Source organism: Castor canadensis, chromosome 13 (assembly GCF_047511655.1).
Source record: "Castor canadensis chromosome 13, mCasCan1.hap1v2, whole genome shotgun sequence".
Taxonomy (NCBI): Eukaryota; Metazoa; Chordata; class Mammalia; order Rodentia; family Castoridae; genus Castor; species Castor canadensis.
In genome coordinates this window covers 29,650,488-29,676,155 of record NC_133398.1, presented here as the reverse complement: position 1 = coordinate 29,676,155, position 25,668 = coordinate 29,650,488, and the positions used below count along the sequence as shown (strand labels likewise).

Here is a 25,668-nt window from a genome sequence, read left to right as displayed (position 1 = left end):
TGACCGGGCAGTAGTGCAGATGTCAGGTAGAGATGAATCAATTTGGGTAGTAATACACTTGTGCATGGAAGCAATGCTAGGAATCTCTCTGTATAGCTATCCTTATCTCAACTAGCAAAAATGCTTTGTCTTTCTTATTATTGCTTATGTCTTCTCTTGAACAAAATTAGAGAAAAGGGCAGAACAGGTTCTGCCTGGAAGCAAGGGGGGTAGAGGGGAGGCGGGGGTAGGGGGCAGGAGGGAGAAATGGACCAAACAATGTATGCATATATGAATAAATGAATAAAAAAATAAGGTAACTGTATTAGCTCCTTTGCAGTGGGGACATTAAACACTTTCATGTTTTGTGTTTCCTACCTTTCCCTATTCCTCCTGCATGTGTTCTACCCTTAGCACATGACCCAAGTCTAATAAAATTACTGCATTTGTTTTAGATCTAAAGTCCGCAATATGAGGGAGAACATACAATTTTTGGTGCTCTGAGCCTGGCTAACTTTGCTTAAGATAATGTTCTCTAGTTCCATCCATTTACTTAAGAATGATAAGATTTCATTCTTCTTCACGGCTGAGTAAAATTCCACTGTGTATAAATACCACATATAACTTATTTATGATCTACATGGAATGACACTATTGTGTTGTGCAATGATGTATACTGTCATCAGCTACATTTATGGAAGTAGTTTCAGAAATGATCTTTCCTTAAGGTATCAATATGTAAGAACATAGGATCCTTGTTTGAGTTTAACTTGCCTAATTACCATTGAAGTATTCAGTGTTGCCAAATTTTATTTTTGAAGTCAGCTTATGCAGATATTTTGTGTGATACTGAGAGATATTTTAAAAATCTCTAAAATAAGATATGCAGAGGAGGAGCACAGAACTTGGAGCCAGACAAAGGGAAGGTGTTTATCTCTGTGTACTTAGTTATTTTTTTAATGTATGAAAACTGATAATACCTTGTTCATATAGTTTTGGGGATAATCTAATGTGACATAATAAAAGTATGCTCTGATCATAGCTTGGTTTAGAAAAATGTAGCAACCATTACAGAGAATATTTGATTATTGATATTAGATTCCTTAAGACTCAGAATTATAAACCATGAGGAGAGACTTTTCACAGAATGCCCTGGAAGAATAAGGCCACTCTGTTGCTCTGTCACCTCTATCCCAAATCCCACACTCCTTTTCATATTTCTTATGACCTATCTCATCCAATTCAAGGAATGATCTATGTACACCTGCAGGCTAAATCCCAACCAATATGAGAATTAGCCAAAAATGTATTAATAGTTCTCTTCTTAGCAAGTAAATTGGAACTAGTTCATGCCTGTCATAACTGATGAATGAGTTTCTAGAGGTGCTCAAAACTCCTGGTGCCTGTAAGAGCATCCTGCTGCAACTTTTTGACCTATACTAATGCTGTGCAGTAGCTCTGCTGGGCTGGCTGCATACTAACCTCCCTCGGATAGGCTAAGAATACTTGGTTTCTGGCCTCAGCTTCTGGTCATTAGTCACACTCTTCAACCAGTGTCCCCCCTGTTGCTCTCAAATTCATCATGCCACACAAAAAATATTCCATTGTCCCATATAGAACATAGTATTTTGGAAATAGATAAATTTGAGTTTGGCCAATATCTCTATGGCTTATAACATGGACTAACTTCACCATTCATTCCTTACACACCTTGTGATTATACCTTCCATCCTGGCTGCATGCTGAAACCCATATAAACTGGTTTCAATTCACATTCATCTAACTATTGGCTTTTCATCCTTCAAAGACCTCCTAGAATCAGTAATTCTCCCCAGGCCTGTAGATTAAGACACTTGGTTCTTTTATAAAGGCTTGTTTAGTATAGAACTCCTACCATGAGGGAAAGTTAATTTGTGGTTTCTGTTTATTATGAAATTATTAGACAGTTTGCTTGGGTTAATAAACTGTCTTTCTCCTGAGATTATGTTCCTCATTTCTATCATATGCTCCATATATGACAAAAATTTTTAAATGAGAATAACAATGTTTTCTCCATTGATGGTACCAAAATTCATCATGGATTCTGTAAGAGAGAGTAGTGTACTCTACAGTACAATGCTTTGGGAAGAATGAAAGGACACATTCTGAACCAATGAATTGAGATGGGGACTAAGTGAGATTTGAAAAAGTTTATGACATATCATTTAGGATTGCTTCACTAGCAAGTGTCCAGAAAACCAAAAGACCCCAGAAGTAGATATGGCACTACATTACAGAGCTTTATAGAAAAGACTAAACTCTTCCTCCAACAAACTTTATTTTCAAAATTGTCTGCAAGTATCTTTTAAACTTCTTAACAAAGCATTCTGGATCAGACACCTCTCATCTGCCTAAACAGAAACATTAAAGTTGTGCATAGTTGGGCAGGTTACACTTACAGAGTTTAAGACTTTTGAGAAATACTATTTTAAAACAATTGTCAATATTTTTAAGATCTTTCCTTTATAGGGAAAGTTACAGAAGAACTGTTGCTCAACAGAGGTTTGGGAGGAAAGAGTCATGTTCATGAAAAATATACACGCTGCTGAATAAAATAGTGGTTACTAGCTATATCCTGGTACTCATCCCTTGCATCTGATTATTCCCAAAGCAGTCCTTCTTCTTATCTATGTGTAAAGCTAAAATCATGCTGACTGAAATCAACAAGGAGTCACTACAGATGATTAAAAGAATCATAGAAAATAAAGGATCACACGCATTTTCTCTTTTTACTCATTTCTCTTTATTTTATATTTGCCATATTGCTTCCTTCTTATCTCCTTTTGTCTTTCCTGCTTTCTCCTTCATATGTTTCCTCATTTTCTTGGACAATTTTTCTATCATCTTCATCAATACCTTTTTTTTTCCCTCTCTTTCCATTTATCTTTTTCTCCTCCCGAGTAACTGCAAAAGTACCTGTCAATACATAAGTTCTTAGCAAGTATCTTCAAAGGATTCAGAGATCAAAATATGAAAAGTTTTCCATTGGGAATATTTTTAAGCCTTTATGAATAAACAGTGTCAACTTCTTTATAAAGACCACCAGGGAAATCTTATAACCACTCCCCCAAAACACTGAGTTCATTAAACTTACTGAAGCAAGGGCAATCCCCACCTTGAGGTCTCAACAGGGTCTCAAAAGGGAAAAGTTAAGGAAAGCTTGAGGCTTTGGAGTTTGGGATAAAGAGGTTAAAGGCAGGCTCTTCAAAATGAGGAACTAGGTGAGATTTGGAGAAGTTTATGACATATCACTAAGGATTATTTTGCCAGCAAGTCAAAGATCTTGATACTAAACTATTGCTCTGATAAGCAAGCCAAGTTATCCAAATCATTCACTCTGATAAATTATTTGCAGAAACTTCTTGAAGCAAAAAATGAAATTATTTACTGGCTTGCAGGTTTATCTTCCTCATTAATATATCCCTGAGAAATCAGCAAAATAATATTGGCACAAAGAGTATGAACCCTCAGGCCCAATAGTTAAGAAATGTGAAAGAAGTGGCCTTAGTCCTTAATCAAGCAGTGACCTTAGTTTAACACAAAGACAGTGCTTTTCATTAAAAACATTGAATAAAGCTACCTGTGATGTACTCTATAAAGACAGTAAAATTTAGGCAATATCAGCTTTCTACCAGGAAAGGTACTGTACTCCAAGGGTATTTGAAAAAATATAAGTAGCATGCTGTTTGTGTTAAAGAATAGTATCCAGAGATACCAAATAAATTTTAGCATGCAAGACAGTTCCACCCAACAAAGAAATGCCAACAGAGGCTCTATTAAAAACCATGGCTAGATGATAATAATTTTAGGTAGAGTCTCAGGTAAGGACCACACTGGAAAAATAGACATTAGAAATTTGTTATTTTATGGTAGTCATTTCTGTTAATGTGACAGAAAGTTCTGTATTTTATTTTCACCTTTCCATAAAAGATAGGATTGAAGACCTAGAAAGGATGAAATAAAGCTGGAAGGAGTAACTAGTATTCTAAGTGACATATCAAAATTAATTTTTTTTCCTCAAAACAAAACTAGAATGAAATGAAAACTTTAACAAGGATAAGGTATACCATTTACTGCATATCTACCAAAATAAAATTAAACTGGCTTCCAGAAGATGATGCTGGACTATAGCTTAAGCCAGTAATGTTTACATTAGTTAGCAGATCACAAATTCTTTATAATCTAATAATTGGTCAAAATTGGATTAAGTTATTAGAAGAGTTGAATATAAATTTCAAAGCACATTAGGATAGTTATGGTAGATTGTATACATTATATTTTTATGAGACAAAATAGTAAATCAAGATAAGTTCGGGAGAAGTTTACCAAGATGATGAAGGGCATGGAAATAGGCCATGTGCATTCTGTATGATAAATTACTAAAGTAACAAAGGGAATTCTGCTTGGAGTTATACAGAAATAAAAACTGAGAGATTGTTATCATCAAGGATACTTTAAGGATCATTTAAAAAAAAAAAGAGACCTTGATCTTATTCAAGAATCTTACAACCCAAAATATAGTCCATAGATCAGCAGCACTGTTATCACCTGGGAGTTCATTAGAAATGAAGACTCTCAGGTCAGGTCCCATTTCAAACCCATTAAATGAGAATCTGCATTTTCGTGAGATCACCAGATAATTCCTTTATGAACATTTTGTCTGAGAGTAGTTAGTGTTTCACAAAGATATCTGAAAGCAGGAATTACCCACAATATGAGATAAAGTGCAAGACCCAGGCCCGACATCAGGCTTTCTGGTTTAGATTTTTCCAGGGGAAGAAAACAGGTAATCTGGAGATTTCTCACTAACACTACGTGAAACTAATCAGGGAAGTTTGGGATGCTCTGCTCCAATTCACATAATTAATCTAGATGGGCTATTAAAATTAGTTAGATTTTTTACTACAGTTTCAAAAATTTTGTTGGGTGGGAAGAATAAGCTGGTTTGGGAGGGAATGAGCCCCACCCCTCATTGTAGAGCTATTATAAGTAGATGCTGACCATCTGTCAGAAATGACAAAGAATGGACGTTTGTTCTCAGTGGGAGGTAGAATTTGATGACTCTATATTTCCTTCCAACATAAAATGTAGAATCTTCTAAATCCAGCTGTGATTTCTCAAGTCAATTTGTAGAGACATGCTTACTAATAAAAGCCAGCAGCAAATCTAAGAATAAAGATGTTGACCTCCATTTCTGTGGTCCATTCCCGCCCTGCCTTTCAGGCGCATTTGCTGATAATTCACATCAACTGTGAACCCGATGGCACTAAGAGCATGAAATAGGCTCACAGTTTCCGGGAAGTAATTAAGGGTTTTTCTACTGAGCTCAGCTTGAATTAACTTCAAGGAGTCTTGCAGCTGCCTAGATTTTTCACACCAAGTCATGCCATGGTGCATAATTTGATGCTGTAATTTATTCACAGTTAATTCTTATTAAATGAAGCCCAGTGGCAGTTCTACCATAATAAGGAAAGAAAGTATTACTTGTTTTATTGCCAGAAAAATGTTCACTGAGGTGAAAAATCAGGACTTACCTATGATCTGTTAATATATAGGTAATTGTTATGTAGAGTTCTCAAATTGAGTGGCTGTAAAGGTTCTCAAACTGAACTGCTATGAAATTCCACTTTTATTTCTCTTTTATGTCTTTGGTTCTTTGAAGATAAGATCCCATTTGAGTTTTACCCTTCTGTTTCAAACTCTAGTACCAAGTTACACCAGTCATTCAAGATTTTTTAGCAGATAGTATAACAAAATCAGACAGCCACAATTTCATTCAGCCAGTCATGTTCTCTCTCTCTTTTTCATATGTTAAAGTTGTTTTGAAGGGAAAAATAGTTGCTCTGCATAAGGAGGGAGAATAAAGCAGAAGAGGGGATTTGACCAGAGTAAAAATTGGCTTTGCCACTCTAAGACTTGGACCTGCAATGCATGGCTCATTTCTTGATGCAGGTGTGAATCACTTATTTGAATTTGAGATTTGTATTGGCAGTACTGTACTGCATGGATAGAAATACAAAATGTGGAGATGAAATATATGAGGTTCTGTGATGTTCAAGCAAAGTCATTTGCTAGTATCAATTTTTTAAATAAATAGTCTTTTCCTCAAGTTTGAACCTAAGAAGTTACAATTGAATCTGTCTCAATGAAGGGCTTCCCTACCCACCAGCCATTAATGCTAGAAATCTTAAAGTTGTGCTCCCAATTTTTTACCGTGTCCTCCTCATCTTACCTATGAACATGTTCTACAGTCTAATGGTGTTGAGCCTATTTTCATCTACTCATTTAACACATTCCTGAGTATCAATCATGTGTTGAATGCTGTCTTTCATAAAGATCAAAAGGTGAACCAAAGCCTATGCTTAAGAGTAAGCCCCCAAATTCCAGAATAAGCATTCATTCATCTCTACTCCCTCATTTAAATACCCTTTTCTCGACCAGTTAATTTCTATCTAGATGACCTATATATCAGACGTGGCTCTAAATAGTTTAAATGACTATTAAAATGACTAAAAACTATTTCCAAAAGAAACTAATCATGAAAATGATCTGGATTCTTTGAAAAGAAAGGAGAGGCTAAGACAGAGTCAGAGAAATAGGGATCAAGAAGTAGGGGAAAAGGAAAGGAAGGAAAGAAAGGAGGGGACAAACGGAGGGAGGGAGGTAGAAATGAGAGAGAGAAAAAAAGAAGGAAGGTTAATCTTTATCCTCTTTATTTCTTATTTTGTAAGTCTGGAGGAGATCAAGGAAGTTGACTTTCTACCTAGTTCCCTAGGATCATGCAAGTCTAGAAAACACTAAACTATAGAGTACAGCCAAAAATAAGTAGTTTGGCATTCAAAATCTTCCACAGTCTACCCTGTCCTACCATATACATACTACTTCACATTATTTAAGGTACTCTGTCCTCTAGTTCAGTTGTCTGTAATTTTGTTTGCAGATCAAAATTAACAATAAATCTTCTTAAGTAACATATATCTTGGCCTCATTCCTGGAATGCATGAATCTGTAGACCTATGTGTTTCCTATAAATAAGCTACTCTTGATTCTAACATACAAGTGGGTATGAAATCTGTTGCCCTAATCACACTACACTAGATTACCAGCCTTTTCTCATACAGCCAGACTCTTTCCTCTCAATATCATATTGTTACTGCTTTTCCTTCTGGTTGGAATGCCCTACTTTTCTCCCTTTTCAAACCCAGGAAAATATTTTTAAAACACTCTTTCACTGTCACTTGCTCTGTGAAGACTTCTGTTTGCTCCACCTGAGCTTACAGGTATGAAGTTTCTCTCTTTTGAATTTCCATAAAAGTCTTCCATAATTATGTTTATATTGTTAACCTCTTAATGCATTGTCTTGTGCCGGTTTAAAAAAAGTAACTCTTCTGTTAGATTTAAAGAACTTTTTTCCAGAGATGGTGGTACTTTCTTCCTTATCCCTTATATAATACCAAAGGATTTGAAAGAGGTATGGCAGCTAAAATGAAAGAAAGAAGGGCACTGAGAGGGGCCTAGTGGTTATATTTAGGATGTTGGTAATATTCTTCTGTTTCTTGACCTACACAGCAGAGACAAAGATGTACTTACTTCACAAAAATTCATTGTTATACATTTATAATTTGTATGATTTATTTTTGTTTGTTTTACATCAATAAAAAGTTTAAAAAAGGAATAAAAGAATAAAGTTATCTCTCATAATAGATACTTCCAAAATCCAAACTCAGAAAATAAACTGTCTGTCTTCTTACAATATCACCTTCTCAGGGACCATCACCTTTACAGAAAGTGAGATGTAAGTTTCTCTGTCATGTCAGTTCTATAAAATAAATTAATGGAATCACTGAAATAGTAATTGATGGTCTGCTATATCTTTTTAAACAGGCAGAGTCAGATTACTATTAAATAATTAGAAAAAATCAAAAATTCTGACTCTGATCAAATTCTAAGTCAGGAATCAAATTTCTAGTGTTTTATATCTTCACATAAATTCAGCAGTTGCAGACTTGAAATATTCCTTATTTTTGACATCTAGGCTCCCAAAACACACAATAGATTTTAATTCATTATATGTACTATATGCTAAACTAAGGGATGTCACTGGAAATCAGACAAGCTCACTGCCCTTAAAATGCTTGCAGACAATTGTGGAGAAGGATGATTACAACACAGTGTGATAAGTATGATAAAAGGCTTCTGGGGAGAGTACATGTGTATCAGAAAAGATTAATAACTCCTGACCAATGAACTTCTATCAGAGTCCTCCTGTGAAGTTCTAATGAGATAAATATCATTTGGTCCTACCTGGGTTTGGCAGAGAAGGAAGTAAGGCAAAGTATAAAATGGAGTGTATTACATAAAGCTTTTTGTAAGGTATGATACCCCTCTTAGAAAGTTGACTCTTGATTGACTTTTTAAAATTAGCATGTAATAATTGTACAAAGAAGGGATTTCATTGTGATATTTCCATGCATGCATATAATGTACTTTGATCATAATTACCACTGCAATTACTCTTTCTTACCCTCTTTCCCTATGCACATCCATAACAGGCCATGTTTTACTTTCTTGTCTTCTTTTAAAACTTTTCCCTACATTCCACATATTACAGAAAACTTGATATTTGTCTTTGTGGAACTACTTTATTTCACTTAATATGTTGATTTCCAGTTCTATAATTTTCCTGAAAACAACATAATTTAATTCTTTATGTCCAAGTAAAACTCCTTTCTGTATGTATACCACATTTTCTTTAACCATTCATTCATTGATGGACACTGAGGCTGATTCCCTACATTGACTATTGTGACTAGTGCAATATGCAGGTACCTATATCATAAGTAGACTTTGATTTAGGGGGTATATACCAGAAGTGGTATGGCTGGGTCATACAGAAGTTCTATGTATTTTCAGTTTTTTGAGGAACCTCCATATTAATTGCCATAGTGGCTAGGAAAAAAAATGACATTTCTACAACAGTGAATAAGGATTTCTTCTTCTGTACCCCCCCAACCCTCACCAACATTTGTTGTTTTTTGTTTTCTTCCTCTCTCTTTCTCTCTCTCTTTGTTAGCATATAGTGATTGTGCAAAGGGGCTTAATTGTACCATTTCCATGTATGCATATAAATGATCAATTTGCATCGATCAAATTGATCCCCTCTATTACTATTTGTTATCCTCTCTCCCCCTTTTTTGAACAATTTTAATGGTTTTCATTATTCTATTTTCATATGTATGTGTGAATTACTTCTATCATATAACAAAATATAACAAATCCTCTTTTACCTTCTCCTTTTATTTTCTTAATGATAGCCATTCTGACTGGGGTGACATAGAAACTCAGTATAGTTTTGTTTTGCATTTCTCTGATGGCAAAGGATATTGGACAATAATTCATGTTTTTATTGACCATTTGTATTTCTTAATTTAAAGTGTCCATTCAGCCCAAGGTACCATTTATTATCTTGATTATTTGCTCTTTTATTATTTGAATTTTTTGTCTTCTTCATATATTCTAGAAATAAATCACCTTTGAAAGAATATCTGGCAAACATTTCCTCCCATCTGTAGGTTGTCTCTCTACTTTTGATTGTTTGTTTTGTTGTGCCGCTTTTTAATTTGATAAAATCTCATTTGTCAATTCTTGCTCTTATTTCCTGAGCTATTGGAATCCTTCCAATTCAGAAAATCATTGCCTATACCTATATCTATACCTCTGTTTTCTTCTAGTAGTTTCAAAGTTTCAGGTCTTATGTTAAGGTGTTTGACTCATTTTGAGTTGGTTTTTGTACAGGATGAGAGATAGGGATCTGGTTTCAGTCTCCTAGTCTTCTACATGTAGATATTCAGTCTTCCCAGAACCACTTGTTAAAGTGCCTGTGTTTTTGTTCAATGTATAGTTTGGGAATCTTTGTCAAGAATGAGATGGCTGTAGATTCTTGGGCTTATTTTTGAATTTTCTGTTCTATTCCTTTGGTCTTCACGTGGCAGTACCATGCTGCTCTTATTACTGTGGCTCTGTAATGTGGTTTGAAGTCAGGTATCGTGATACCTTCCCCATTGCTTTTGTTTGACTTTTGACTAGTGGTTATCTATTACAGTCGGCATTCATTAATTCCGTTCTGTACTGAATCCCATTCATATATGCGAGGAACTAAATTAAGGACTAAAAGTAAAGCAGAAAAGAGAGAGAGAGAGGGAGGGGAAAAGAGAGAAAGAAAGAACTTCTGCTTTCAGATCACAGAAAGAAAAAAACAGTGTTTAGAGGAAATATAATTTATATCTGAGGAAAAGAGAAGGTAAGAAACTGACCTGAACTTGATAAATAGGGGAGTCAAAAGGAATTATCCAAGAAGGGAGAGGAATGAGAAGTCCCAGAGCAGTGATTTGGCCAGATGAAGCAGCACAGGCAATGATGCAAAGGAAAAAAATGTGAGAGGTTCAGAGATCTGAGAAAACTGTAGAATAAAATGAGGAAATAAATGGTAACTGCTGAGACTGAAGAGGTGGACAGGGACCCAATGTGTGACAGAACCTCATAAGCTTTGCAAACTGGGCTCTGGGGTTTTGGTTTATATTCTGCTAGTAAACAGAGACATCAAAACCCATTCAAGTACTTTAGGCAATGGCATGACATTTATAAGAGTTACATTTAAGATAAAAACCACTTTAATTGCTGTGGGGAGGACCAGATGGGGCAGGGAAATAAGCCAGACTTCTAAGCAGGGTGTGGGCAGCACCTGGGGGATGGTATGCTGGGCTCAAGTGAAAGCACAGGATATGTAAGGTATATTTTCTAGAAGCGAGCATTTTACTTACTATTTGGAATAAAACACGTTTTGTGTTTTGTATTCCTAAAAGATTTCATCACATACCTGTGCAAACAAAGCCAGCAGAACCATGCTTTTCTCAGGCAGCCAATCTCATGTATTTATCACAGAAACTGAGACAGTAGAAACATTTTATTTGTAGCAAGAGATCAGGAAACTTGGCACTTTTGTCTAGTGCCTAAGGCTTTGCACATAAAATCTTGAAAGCAAAGATGATTGCACTTCTCAGCTACAATTAGTGACTCAGTGTTAAGCAACAGTCATCAATACAGGATGTACTTAGATGTTTATTTAAAGTATGGGCTTTATTATTAGGGAGATGCAAATCCACCTAAATTTCAATATGAAATTGTGTTGTGTGAAAAAAAGAAATGGAACAATTACTGCATGACAGTCTCTTTTCCAGCAACATTAAAAAAGCCAATCATGTAAATTTTGAAGGAAAATCATCAGAAGTTTTGGAGCTAAAAAGAGAAATGTCTTGACTAGAAACAAAACAATACAAAAAAGCACACTCAAACAAGCAAATGAAAAATTGTTTGATACTGCCTTCCAGATCAGCTTCAAAACCATCATCTGGGAAGAGAATCTCATATTAGAAGAACATTTAGAAAAATGCTGTGCTACAGTTATGGCCAAATCTGCTTGAATCAAAAAAAAAAAAAAAAAGAAGGTAGTACACAGTTCCCTTAGAGAACTCACTAACTAATACATTTTAATATATTATGTTGATAAGAATGATTTAAAAGACTAGAATAAACCAATTTTTTTTACTCTTGGTTGAAAGTAATGATTTGGCTATGTTATTAGTCTGGAACACTAAGTACATTAGATAAAGTTCTCCAGAAAAAAAGATTATACACACACATATATATGCATATACATATACAAATATACATATAGACATATGCATATATGACTTATTATCAGGAATAGACTCACACAATTATGGATCCCAGCAAGTCTCAAGATGTACAGTATGAGCCAGAAAGCTGGAGACCGAAGATTGCTGATGGTTTAGTTTCAGTCTAATACTAAAAGCCTAACAACCAGGAGGGTTGAAGTTATAATTTCAGTTCAAAGGCTGGCAGGTTCAAAACCCAAGAAGACTTGATATTTCAGCTTTAGTTCAAAGGCAGAAAAAAAACCTGATAATTCCAGTTTAAAGATAATTCAGAAGGAAAAATTTTCGCTGCTCTGGGAAGCATCAGACTTTTTGTTATATTCAGGCTTTCAACCAATCAGACAAGGCCCACCCACATTCTGAAGGGCAATTATGCTCATTCAGTGTATTGATTTAAATGTTATTCTCATCCCAAAGCACCCCCACAGGAACACCAGAACACTGAGTAATGAGATAGAGTTAGAAAAGAACAAGAAGTTCTGGTGTTCTATTACACAGTAGGGTACCTACAAATAAAGGTAATGTACTTTGCATTTCAAAAAGCTAGAAAAAAGGATTTTGAATGTTTTTACCACAAAGAAATGATAAGTATTTGAATGTTTAATCTGATTTAAATATTACACAGTTCACACATGTATCCAAGCATTCCTAGTATCCCATTGCTATGTATAACTGTTATAGCTTTGTTCGGTTCTGGGGTTCATACTCAAGGTCTCATTCTTAGGTAGGCATTCTACCACTTGAGCCAGCCAAGCTCACAGCCCTTTTTTTGCTCTCTTTATTTTTTCAAATAGGATTTTGTGTTTTCTGGTCAGGGTCACCACACATGCCTGCCTAGATTATTTGCTGAGATGATGTCTCACTAACTTTTTGCCTGGGCTTGCCTTAAACAGCTACTATCCCTATTTCTGCCTCCCTAGTAGCTGGAATTATAAGCATGGGCCACCCACCACAGCTGGCTTGTTATACTTTTACGTATCACTTAAAAGTAAGTTTTAAAAGAACCTTAAACTTTAAATATATAAAATATATACACAAAAACCTAGTATTCCAAATGGTTTAATTTTTTTTTTTTTTTTGGTGGTACTGGGGTTAGAACTCAGTGCCTTGTGCTTGCTAAGCAGGCACTGTACCACTTAAGCCACATCCCTACCACTTTTTGTGTTGGTTACTTTTTAGATAGTGACTCCCTTTATAACTGGGCTGGTCTGGACCATGACTCTCCTATATATACTTCCTGCCACAGCTGAAATGACAGGGATATACTACACCCATCTTTTATTTGTCTTGAGAACTTTTTACCCAAGCTGACCTTGAATCACCATCCTTCTGATCTCAGCCTCCCAAGTAGCTATGATTACAGGAATAAACCAACACATCTAGACTGTAATTTTAAACATAAATTTTTTTGTTTGTTTTTCAAACATCTGGTTCCCCTAGAATCCACTTTAAAAAAAAAAAAGAGTGCTATGATAGAAGTAAGCAACATAGATAGTTGAGACAAGGATAAAGGTAAGCTGCACCCAAGTGGAGACAGTCTTAGTATAATTCTGAAGGGGATAATAAACATAGTGATGTGTATATCAAAAGATATTAAGTGATGTGGGGTTTTGTTATTTTTCACTTACATGATGTCTAGAAGTTTAAAGAAAGTAAAAGGACCTCCCTCAGCACTGAAGTGTTTCTTTGGAGTTGAGTGGACACCTGTATTGAACTGTAGAAACCTGGCATTTCTATTAGTTTCTTTCATTTTCAGCATAATCCTATTTCCTCTCTAAGGTGATGTGTCAGTGGACTTGGAAGGTCCACGCAGACCCTGGTGACTTTTTGGCCATTTGGTACATGTCACTCCTTCTCAGTTGTAAAGCTACACTATGAAATTTTAACTAGAAGATGGTGCATTAGGATTTGGAAAGGTTCTGTTTCAAGACAATATTTATGTTTTTAACAGAAGAAAAAGGGAGACCAAACAAAACAGATCAGGATCACGGAAGACCATAATTCTACTGCAATATTTCTACTAAAGACTAGTGGGAGCCTAACTTTCAGTGCCCCAGCTGAGAAAAGAAAAGCTGTAAACTAGCTTTACTATAGACAAACTCCTTTAAAAAATATTTTCCTTTCCTAAAACAGAAGAAATTCTTCTTTGCTTATATGTGATATCGTGTTATGACACATTGATGTAGTTGTGACAAATTCATTTGCCTATTGTCTATCTCTGAAGTTCTGAATTTTTCCTTACTACTTTTTTCCCTAAACAAACCATTGAATTCCTTTCCAGTCTAGCAAAGCAAGAATATTTCTCCTGATATGGAAAAGAATCCTAAAAAATAGTTGATATTATAGGGTTGTCAAATATCCATGACTAGTGAATACCAGAACAAGAGTATAAATCTATAATTGTCACTGTTAGCTAATGTGTCTGTTTATATCACTAAAATGCAAATTGCAGAATATATGTATGTATATCTATATATATCTTTAAGTAGTTTACATATATATGTGTATATATAAAGAAATTCTACACATATATGGAAGTACTACAGACATCACTGGGAGAGAGAGAGAGAGAATGAATTGTAATTTTATGTGTACATATATTAAATATATATGCACATATATCATAAATATATATAAGGTCCTGGCAGAAGGTCTCACACAGAGTGGCAATTTCAATAAATTTTGTTGAATCAACAAATGAAATAAGGAAATAGTTAATAAAGGAAATATCTCAAAGCATGACTTACTTAATGATACATATAAGAGATAATGTTTGATATGCAAATTAGTTATTATAAGACACATTACAAGAAGTTACAGGGACTCAGTTTTGTTCTAGTAGTTAATACAATCTTACTTTCTATGAAATCATATTTAAAAATGAATTGTTATTGTTATTTTAAAATAACTCAAAAACTGAAATAACATAGACATTAATAGTAGGAGGGAAGAAACTTCACAGATGTAAAGAATAAACAGAGAGCAATTTATGGCTCAGGAAAATGTTTGCAGTAGAATGCCTGAAACAAAATGTCAAATGTTAAGAATCTTTATATTTCAATATATGTGGTAACTTAAATATATTAGACATTTCTTTCTCTAACAAGAAGATATAGAGTTCTTAAAGACTTCAAATTTAGTCAAATTGTTAGGGTTCTGCTGTCAAAAATATACATTTATGAAGATGAAATATCATTCTCCAAAATTCCCCTGAGCTCTCATCTCTGATGTTATTCTACACCACAATTCTCCTCTTAATTATCAGTATCTCCTCTATAAGATTATGGGCTCTTTGTGTCTAGAAACAATGTCTGATCTGTCTTTATATCACCAGCAAACAGATAAATGCCTTGCTCTTAAGGGGTAAAGACAGTGAATATTTATGAAGCAAAACATGGATCTGGAATATCTGTAAGATACAATTTCAAATTTATGCACTGCCAGATGTAGCACAACTATTGGAATTAATCAGAATGAAAACTGTCTATCTGTCTAACGTGCTACATTATATGGTACAGTAGGGACCATATAATTCAGATAGGGAGATTGTCCTAGATTAACCAGGTAGACCACATTTAATATAGCCCTCAAAACCAAAAAACTTTCTCCAGCTGATAGCAGAAGAGAATTCATAGATATTCAAAGCAGAAGAAGGATTTGAAGCATGATTGCTGACTTAAAGTTGGAGGGAGTCACATGACAAAGAATGTGGTGGCCTATAGAAGCTAAAAGTGAATCACAGCCAACAATCAGTAAGGAAATGGAGACTTCTATTCTATTACCATAGACAAATTTAAGACAAACCAATTGTTTCACATGGAACTAAGAAAAAAATTGAAGACTTACACAAGATACTATGAACAGACCAGTTCTGTGCAATAATTAAAATCATAAAATGAAGAGGAAAAAATTAGGCTACCTTATCTGAAACTAATAATACAAGTTTTGACTAAATACAAACCTTTTTTAAAAAAGACCAAAATAAGTTTTATATTATAATTACATAACACATTTCAATTAATAAATAATCTTTCAAATATTTATACCAGCAAGCATACATCTAAAGTATATATAGAGTGGTATATGTGATTATTATATCATAATACAATAAAATGATGAGATTTATAAAACTTTTGAGGTAGCTAAAATTGAAATATTCTTGTATTCAACAGGTCAGAAAAAATGTGTGTCAACAAAGTTAAGTCACTTGTTCACCCACACAGGATCCAGATTCAGACATAGGCCTATTTCTGCTCACCAGTTTTCAGGGAGCATATGAGAGCTATATGGGACCTCCTTCCTTCCAGCCTGCTCATCCAACTTATTTCTCCATGGCTTCCCAATCCTGTGGATTACTAGGGCCCCAATTTTCTCACTTTGAGCATACCCATTTCTCTGTCTTTGCCATACCTCCTTCCAAACACAATCCCAATCCTTTACCAATATACTAATCCCTTTTCTACGATGGGGATAAAGAATCAGAAATTATCCTGAAACATGGGCATCCCAGACTGTCATTGAGAACAGGAACAAGACCTCAGGACAAAATCCTGTCACTGTACCTAGTTGTCAGCTCTCTCAGTTTAGGCAGCTAAATAGAAACCAATGATGTCAGTGACACCCTTGTGCTCAAACCTCTTCAAAGTATCATGAGAGGATGTGACTTTCCTCACCTTCCCTCTACAGAAATAGAAACCTGGGCTTCAAGATGTTGGACTGGTATCTGTCAGAGAAACAAGTCATAAGGGTTTTACTCTCTTACAACATGGAAAACCAGGACACACAGGGACTAACTATCCCACGTCCCAGGTCCCTAACCACAAAACACTAAAGCATAAGGAGTCACATTTGTCCAGAGGCAGAATCATTGTGCCTGCAACAACTAGCTTTGCTCAGTGTCTGCCCCCAGGGCTTCACCTCTGCCACTTAACTAGCACCTTGAATTGTATTACTTGCTCCCCACCCCCACATGCACACACACACACACACACACACACACACACACACACACAAACCTCTTCCACACACTATGAACTTCAGCACAGAATGATTCTTTTAATCCTACTGTTAGGGAACAACATGACAGTCCTGGGCACCATAGTAGCTTATGAATTATAAAACCTTTTTTAAAAAAAAGTAATTATGTCATTTCTTCCTCAAATACCCTATAAATTTTAACACTAAAATTTTAATTCTCAAGATTTCATAGATAAGAAAAGTAAGATTCAGAGAGATCATAAGGAATGCTTATGTCACAAAAACTAATTTAGATTAATTCCTGAAATTAAATGTGGACAGTCTGATTCAGCTGTGAGTCTAGGGGGCAATGAAGGGAAAAGTACAGGAACCAGAGAGCCTGCCTCCTTATGGCACTCCTGGGACACCTGCTGACGGAGGCAGAGCCATGTGACTCTGTGTCCCAGGGGTTAGGGTTGTATAATGCCAAGCTAGAGGTTAACTCTGCCAAAGAGAAACAAAGGAGCATTTGGACAACTTTTAATTGCAGTTGTTTAGTCCTGGTGGACATTTTGTGAAACCATACAGGAAGTAAACATATATCAAAGAACTTCAGAATTATGAGCCTTTTAGAAAATTTTTGGGTTTTCCTCCAACAGCTTCTTTCTTAAGACAGTACTTTCAAATGTCTGACAGAATTTTTGCAGAAACAGAGTGTGTTCGGTGTCTCCAAACTACCCAAAAGGCCTGCTCTCCAATATGACTTCTAAGCCTTTGTGCTCTGCCTTTCTTACCTCTCCTCTCACCTCTGATCCCTTCCCCTTTAACTCCACATTGCCAAGATGAGCCTTCTGCAGCCTTTCCTTATATTTTTCATTTCTATTGGGAACATTCTAACACTACTTTTTTTTTCTTTTGTCATTTTCCACAAATAAGCTTAGCCATTATTACATTTGGAAAATCTTTCTGTATGACCCTGGTAACAGAGGGAAATACATATACCATATTCCCTCTCCCTCTGGCTTCCTTTTGGGTTCTGCCAGTGAGTGTAACAAATGAAGATAAGAAGGCCAAATGAGAAGCTAAGACATTTGTTTTATTGGCTTCCTACTTTGCAGACTCAGCCATTTACTATCAAAGTGTTCATCTCCTATGGGGTGACTCTCTTACAGCTGCAGCTCTCAGGAGACTCTGGGAGAGAGGCTAAGGCATTGCTGTCACTTGTGAATTTCCCTTTACCCTTCCCATACACACTTTTCTGGACATACTCTTGAGGGTGCCATCTGTCTTCCTATGGACCTTACTCCTTACATTTTGTGACAGTGGACTTAATTCTATAGGAAAAGGGAATCAAAAGCTTTTAGAGCATCAAGATGTCCATACAGCTCAAAATATTGCCAACAGAAAATGCCCTATTATACTAGAAGTTCCTTAGGACCAGGGTACTTGCCTCTTTTGATGTCATTACCAGTGGCTAGAAGCAGGCTTGATATGCATAGCCCAAAATACATATTTGTTAAATAAAATAATAAGCAGCCTTGGAAACAATTAACATTGTAGCCTAAAGCTGAAATTTAAGCAAATGCAGACAAAGAGGATGCAGTCTAAAAGACCCTCTAGCTATTGGGAAATGAGATGGTGGTGGGTGGCAGGTTGATTCCAGAAGAATCCTATAAGCTTAGAGCAAGCAGCCTAGATGAGTAAGTCCCTGAGAGACCTCAAAGGGCCGCTTTACCTGGTAGATGTTCCAGCTCTCAGTCTCAGCCTTCTTACTATGACCACAGATAATTCCTTCTCTGTGATTAAGGGCACTAGGACTATGCAGCAGTGAGAAATTGCTGCTTAATAATCCATAAGGACAGGTCTGAAATGGAAGGCAGTATTGTCAGCACAGCACTTACCTCATCCTGCAGACATCAGTCTAATATCAATGCTGGTTAACTTCAATAAAATCTGCAAGTATAGGGCCTATGAGGGTGTTTTTAGAATCAGGAAGCCTGTAAGACAAGTACAAGACACCAAACAGAACTGAGGAATTGAGGTGGGAGAAATGGAGAGAAATTAAACAAAGACAACCACCACTGGATTTCCTTAGCAAGTTCTTCTACTTCCCCCTTGTGGCCAAATTTTCTTAGAACTTAGACTTTTTTCCTCCTTTTCATTTTGTTTTTGTTTTTGTTTTGTTTTGTTTTGTTTCGTTTAATTTCATCTTATATTTTATGTCTTTCCTCCTTTTCAAAATAACATTTACTATTGTTTTGTCAGAATATAAAAATAAAGCATGTCCATTACAAAAAACATGGGCATTACATTTGAGTGGATAGGTAGAATGTCATGTGGTGATGTGTACATTCTGCAACTTTTTATAAATGAATTAATACTTCTACAAAGGGTTAAAATAGGTTAATCAAGACCAAAGTGATCCATTCAAGAGTCTGATTTGTATGGATTGTGAATTCTATCAAACTTACCTAATTCTCATGATTATCCTGTAAAATATTATACCCAAATGAATAATATAAAAGTATATTTCACAGATCTCAGGTATTTGGTGTTTACTGTGTTCTGTGCATGTGCAAGCATTCTGCATAAGCTCCTTTACCTTGATAATAACCCAATGACATTAGGTTTTATTAGCTCTTGTTTTATAGATGAGAAAAACAACTTCTATTTAAGTTCTCCAAGTATCATAGCTTATATCTGACAAATATAAAACTTCAATCTGACCATTGACCTACAAATTCTCCAATATTTCCACTATTCCCTGTTGCCTTGTTTTCTTACTGAATTCTACTTTTTAAAATTTCTACCAGTGATTTCTTAAAGTTTATCTTGTACATTTCCAGGAAGGATACCCATGGCTCCATAGGATGATTCTCCTACTGTTATGCAGCTCTTTACTCCCAAAGATGGAATAAAAGCTCTTGTTCATTAGTTGCATACTTAAATTAATATTTAATGAACTATTTTAGAATTAGACAATTCACTTTTTTTGTGAATTTTTTTGTCAACTAATCCTACTCTTAGCATAGGGAGATACTCTATACAGGTAATAGAGCAAGACAATTTTCTTTAAAATTATAGTAGCCACATCTGGAGTGGTATATTTGAAAAAAAACTGCAAAATCGTATGGAGCTATTCATAACATTATATTAAAAAGGAGGTATAAAGGAATGTATTACCTGCTGGTTCATGTGTTTTATTTAGACCAGAGAATCCTAATTCTCCTTTTCCAGCACTGCTGGGTGTGTTTAATTCTACCCAATTATCTCATAATATTTAAACAATAACTATAAAATATGTTAATTAGCAAATTCAAAATATGTACAGCATTGGGCAAGTTGTTATAGACTAGGTGGCTAGTAACAGAAGCAGAAGACATGGGAGAAGTAAGTGATTATCAAATTCTAAGTGATTAATATTTTATTTCTACAGCATAACAGGTCATCTAGTAAATATTTGGGTTTAATTCTTGGATTTACAATTCACAAGCGTCTGACCCTCATCAAGTTACATGTCCTACATTTGTGATAATGACAACAAAAACCTGTTTGGAGACTCAAATGAGTAATGCCCTTAAGCACTTAGTATGAGGAAGGATTCTGTTGATGTTTGCTCTTTGTATTAAAGCCTAAAATTTACCAAAACTTTATTTTCAAGAGGGCATCCAACAACACAGGAGCAGTGGCTATCCTGTAACTAGGATCATAGGCAGGAACACTCTGGATAGCGTTATTTCTTTGATGATTTTTTAATAGTGAGATTCCTTTGCAGGCTGTCCTACCTTGTTAAATACATTTTGTATTTACATAACAATTAGATATCTTAAAGACTGTACTGTATCTGGTGCCAATCTTGTCACTATAATCTTAAATTTTAATTAAGTCCTCCCAGAAAAGAATAGCATGAGATCATCTACACGGACCAATGCAAGAGGCTGGAATTTCAGCTTGAATTTGGAGAATCACTAGAAGTACACACGTCGAGGTTTGTCCTTTGCCCCTAAACATCTATACAAAATATTGCTGGACTATGTGCTAACCTCCAGGAGGTTGCTAATTAAGTGTTTCATACTGATATTCAAATCATTATATAAATTAAAATAATCTGTTATGAATTGCATTTGGTTATTAAAGCAAAACAACTGTAGAGATATTTAGGAAAGAAAAGTAAACAATCTTTTTGCTGATGAGGGTGGAGAAAGGCCTTGTTAACATTTAATGTATTTCATTCCACAATTTTTCTATGAATATTTATGATCTAAAACACATATAGAATTTTCCACCAATCAACAAATAAAGATATATGCAGCTTGTTCCAGAGTCTTCTCAGAAAGTGGATGTAATTAGCTGAAATTACAAATGCAAATATAACTTGGTCTTACAAATGGTGATAAGGACCCTCCCACCCACTACCATCAGCACTGGGAGGACCAATCACAGTTATGGTAGTCTCTGTGTGCCCACAGTGTTTTATGAACCATAATAACTCTCTCTTTTCAACTATACTGCAAGCTTCTTGAGGGTAGTATCTATGAATGAGCTTATCTTAGGGACAGAATTCAATGTAATGGTGAAGAAATAGGACTCTGGAGTGAGATTGTTCAGACTAATTTGTTAACTCAGCTGACATTTGGAGAATTACTTAGCACTCTTGTTGAAAAAACAAATAAAAGGACTGTTCACATAACTGTTCACATAAGATCACATAGTCCACATATGAAAAATTTTGTGCATTGCAAGTACTCAGTAAACATTAGCTGTTATCACAGTCCTTGTAGATCTAGAGCATAACATTAAAAAAACCATTGAATCACAAGTTTTCAGCATAACCAGTAGTTGTGAAGTTGAGAGCTAAAAGACGTGATCCAGGTGTTTAACTAATTGTGGGCTTTGTAAGTCATTCAAACTATCTGGACTTTTACTTTTTTGTCTGAAATATGGAAATAATGTGTTTATACCACCAAATTATAGTGAAGGTCACACAAAAAACAATATGCTTAAACTCCATGAGTACATTTTCCAAAGAAGCATGCCCTTCAGAAGTGTTATAAATGAATCAGATACTGGAAATGTTTTTGAAGTTTCTATACATTTTGCTTCTCCTTTTTCCACAAAAGCTACACCAATTTTCAAATTCAGTAGCAGAATTTGTATTTTACTCTCATCAACGTGAGGATTTTTAAAATGATTTGCCAGCTTGAAGTTTTGTTTTGTTTTTACGGATTAGTAAATTTGCTTTTGGTGGTATTGTTACTGATGAGATTCAACTTTTCACTGGTTTACTTATGTATTGCCGACTTATTTATTGCCTCTGTTTCTGTACTTTTTCGTTTTTTACCATAGGACCATTCAGCATTTCCTTGTCAATTGTGTAATATCCCATCACATATAAAGGATACTAGCGTGATATTGTAATTTTTAATCATTTCTTTGTTGGAGATACTAATGTAAGAATGATTACTAAGTAGAAAACAGAAGAGAACACTGAACCATAAAGCTTTTAACAATCATTAGCTTTATATTACTTTTCAAAACAATCTTTAAAATACTAAGTACAAACCAAAATTAGACTTATAAAACTCATTTATATCAGATTGTTTATATCCTATAGAGTTTACAGACTTCTATTTATAAGCATTATCTCATTAGAGGAATGCAAAACTTCAGAAGCACTCATGAGAAATTGTGTGAAGAGCTTTAAAATTATAAAATTTTAAAGTTGTCACAGTACTTAAAAATAGCCTGCTTTTGCAGTTACAAGCTTGAGTGAGTTCTCACTGATTAAAGTTTAGAACCTCTTAAAACATTTAATGAACCAAAAGTTTTTTCTAATATTAAAATACTCTCAGTAAATCTTAAAGAAGTTTAGCATTAAACGCAAATAAGTTTTTCTCTAAATTAAAACCACCATTCACTTTCCTAAATATTAAAAGGTTTCAAAACATTTTGGCAAAATAGGATTCGTTTTCTTCTTCCTTGGGGTTATGATAAAAAATGTTTTTAAAAACCTTAACTTATAAAGACAACCCTTGGCCTTTAATATTATAGTAATAGAGCTACTACTCCTGATCGCTGGTTAAAATATCTTACCTTTATAAAAAACAAACAAAACATAGAACACCTTGTACACATACTCTTGAGACCCATCTTAGAGTTCAGAGAGAAGTCCTGAAGGTGATGGGTTTCTTAAGCCTCACAGTAAACTGACTCTGGCTGGAGTATATGTGCCATTCTGCAGCATCCCTGGAAGGGACAGTAAGATTCCAGAGGACATGGTCACTCGGAATACCAATATTGGCTAGACTCAAAGCAGAGAGCAGATTTGTCTTGTTAATGATTTTTCCTTGATATTTAGGATGATGCTTTGTACTTAAAGGTATTTTTAAAAGTGAAATGTATGGATAAGGGCAGTAGAATCCTTCCAAATCAAAGACTTCTATGCCTCAAGCATGTAAGAACTGCTGGAGTTGAAGCAAAAGTCTGGGAGGAACACGGGGCTTCTCAGCAGTAACTAGGATACACCAAGTCCTCAAAACCAAAGCGCTTGCTTCAATTCTTTGGCGTAACATAGAACTAAGACACTTTAATGAAATTTCAGAAGGGTTGAGACCAAATAATGAATGAGGCTGAATTTCTGGCTGGCAAGGCAGCATGAGAATTTGAATTGCAGTTATTTAAATAAAAAAAAAATAAACATTATTTTTCTTGCACAATTGAATATTCTTATTAATATTTGTAACTGCTATATTTATATTGAGTGTTGAGATATGTGTGGCATTGTTCCATGAATAATTCCATTTACTCTCATTTTGACCCATTAAGTCTGTATTGCATAGGGTTAGAAACTCAGGGTTTGATCTCAGACAGACCAAATTTCAAATACTGGCTCTGTCATTTGCTAGCACACACTCTGAGGGAAGATATATAACATCTATAAATTAGTTTCTTAGTCTGCAAAATATGAATACTGCCAGTATCTCCATTAGTTTATCGCTATGAACATAAGATAGCACAGAGTAAATTTCAATATATCCAATATCCATTAGCTAAGGATATATCTATGCAAATTACACATGTATATGTACACATACATATACATTAAGGATATAGAGGTAGAAAATTGAAAGAAAAAATGTAAACTTGGACTTTTGGCCCTAGAGCTAATTCTCTGTCCAAAAACCTTTAAAATGACTCCATCTAAATAAATGGAAATAAGACACCTAAACACTGCCATTGTTTGATATTTATAATTCTCTGAATTTTCTTTTAAGATCCTATTATTATCTTTTTTTCCAATTTAACTACTGAGTTAAATCTTGTTACCATCCAAATTTCCAAAGGCAATCCTCTTTTTTACTCCCTTCATTCAAATGATGAGAATTTGTCTTGGTGGTTTCTCTTTCTAATTGCTTTAGAAGATAAAATGAAGTCATTGTGGATAGATTTCCTGAAAAGCAAGACTGGAGAATGGAGCTGTTCAACAATGTTTTTTATGGTCAGTATACACTGTCATACTTCACTTCCCCATGAAGTAATCACCACACAGGGTTCTGGCTCACCTTACCCTTCCCAAATCAAGTTTCAAAAAAGACTAAACTGAAATGATCTCTTCTCATGTTTTATTCCATCACCCAAGGTAACTTGGCATTTCTTAGTAGATTAGGGACAGGTTTTAATGTATCCTTCATAAAAGAAATGTCTTCCAGTTAACTACACCTTCACAAGTACCCCTGAAGTCTTTTAGCAATCCTCAGAGTTTATCTGGTGAAGCAGTTGGCTGAAACTAGCAAAACTATTTGCTAAGAAAATAGTTAAGATCCTCTAAAGTATTAAATAGCAAGTAGTTGGCACCTATGAACCATACTCAAACAATCTTTAGAGTTCTCAAGAATGTAAACATGCCTTAAAATATGCATACTTAGCTGCACCAGGGAGATGTCCTTTGCAAGTCTCTTCAATACATAGAATCCACTGGAGACTTATCAGGCAGCACAGAATCAGATATCCCACCCTAAATCTATCAGTGTTTAGATAAATGGAGCCACCACATTCTGTAATGCTTTTACACATAAATTATTAAGTCCTACACTAAAGTACAGAGAATTTTCCAGTGCTTAGCATACAACTTCCTTTCGGATTGTATTTGTACAGTCATAGTGTGTAAGGTTTCTCTCCCATTCCTCACCATACTATCATTTTGTGTCCCCTCACTTTTTTGTAACTTTGTGCAGCTTGAGTCTGTGTGATATTTTTTCTTATTTTCCGCTTCACCTCCACCTAAAATTAAACTCTGTGAAGAAAAATAGGAAATCTGTTCCTCTTCTTGCTGTTCTTTACTTCACATCTAAAACAATGCTTGCTACTTGGAAAGAGTTTAATAAACACTAAATGAATAAGTATATGTAGTTCCTCTGACTCTTCCTAAATCCTTGTCATTAAGGGTCAGCTGTTGTAATTTGTCAGTAATAGATAGTCATCATGTCTATTTTGGTGCTAAGTGATTTTTCAAGTAAGGGGTTCTGCTTTAAAAACTGCATTAAATAAAAAGAAATTACATAAACAATCTTTTCTATGAAGAAAAGGGTAATGTCAGCTAGACAGCTTCAGAGCCACAATAAAAATATATTTCTGACAGGACTTTCAATAATAGTCTTCTTAGACCTGAAAGTATTGATGTAAAACTTAAGCATCTCAGATTAAATATTCTCTGTGTACCCCCACTCAGTACAACAATAATAAAAAAATTCTCTCTGGGTAATACAAAGATTTTTTGAGACAATATCACTATGTAGTCCAACCTGACTTGAACTCATGATCCTCCTGCCTCAACCTCCTGATTACAGGAGGTTGACACCATTCCTGGCATATACAGAGCCTTTTGGACAGTATAAAGGGTTTAGGTTTTCTGCCTCCAAAAGCAGGTAATTGAAGAATTTTGCATAGAGGCAGACCAACA

General features: G+C 35.0%; 1 long non-coding RNA gene across 1 annotated transcript in view; it reads right to left on the bottom strand.

The window, feature by feature from the left end:
• The window catches only part of LOC141415633 (uncharacterized), a 55,711-nt gene extending 36,961 nt beyond the window's left edge, over positions 1-18,750 (bottom strand). The window contains exon 1 of the long non-coding RNA XR_012440623.1: positions 18,611-18,750. This is a non-coding gene — a long non-coding RNA (uncharacterized lncRNA). The remainder of the gene's footprint in view (positions 1-18,610) is intronic.
• Positions 18,751-25,668: the final 6,918 nt, after the last annotated feature.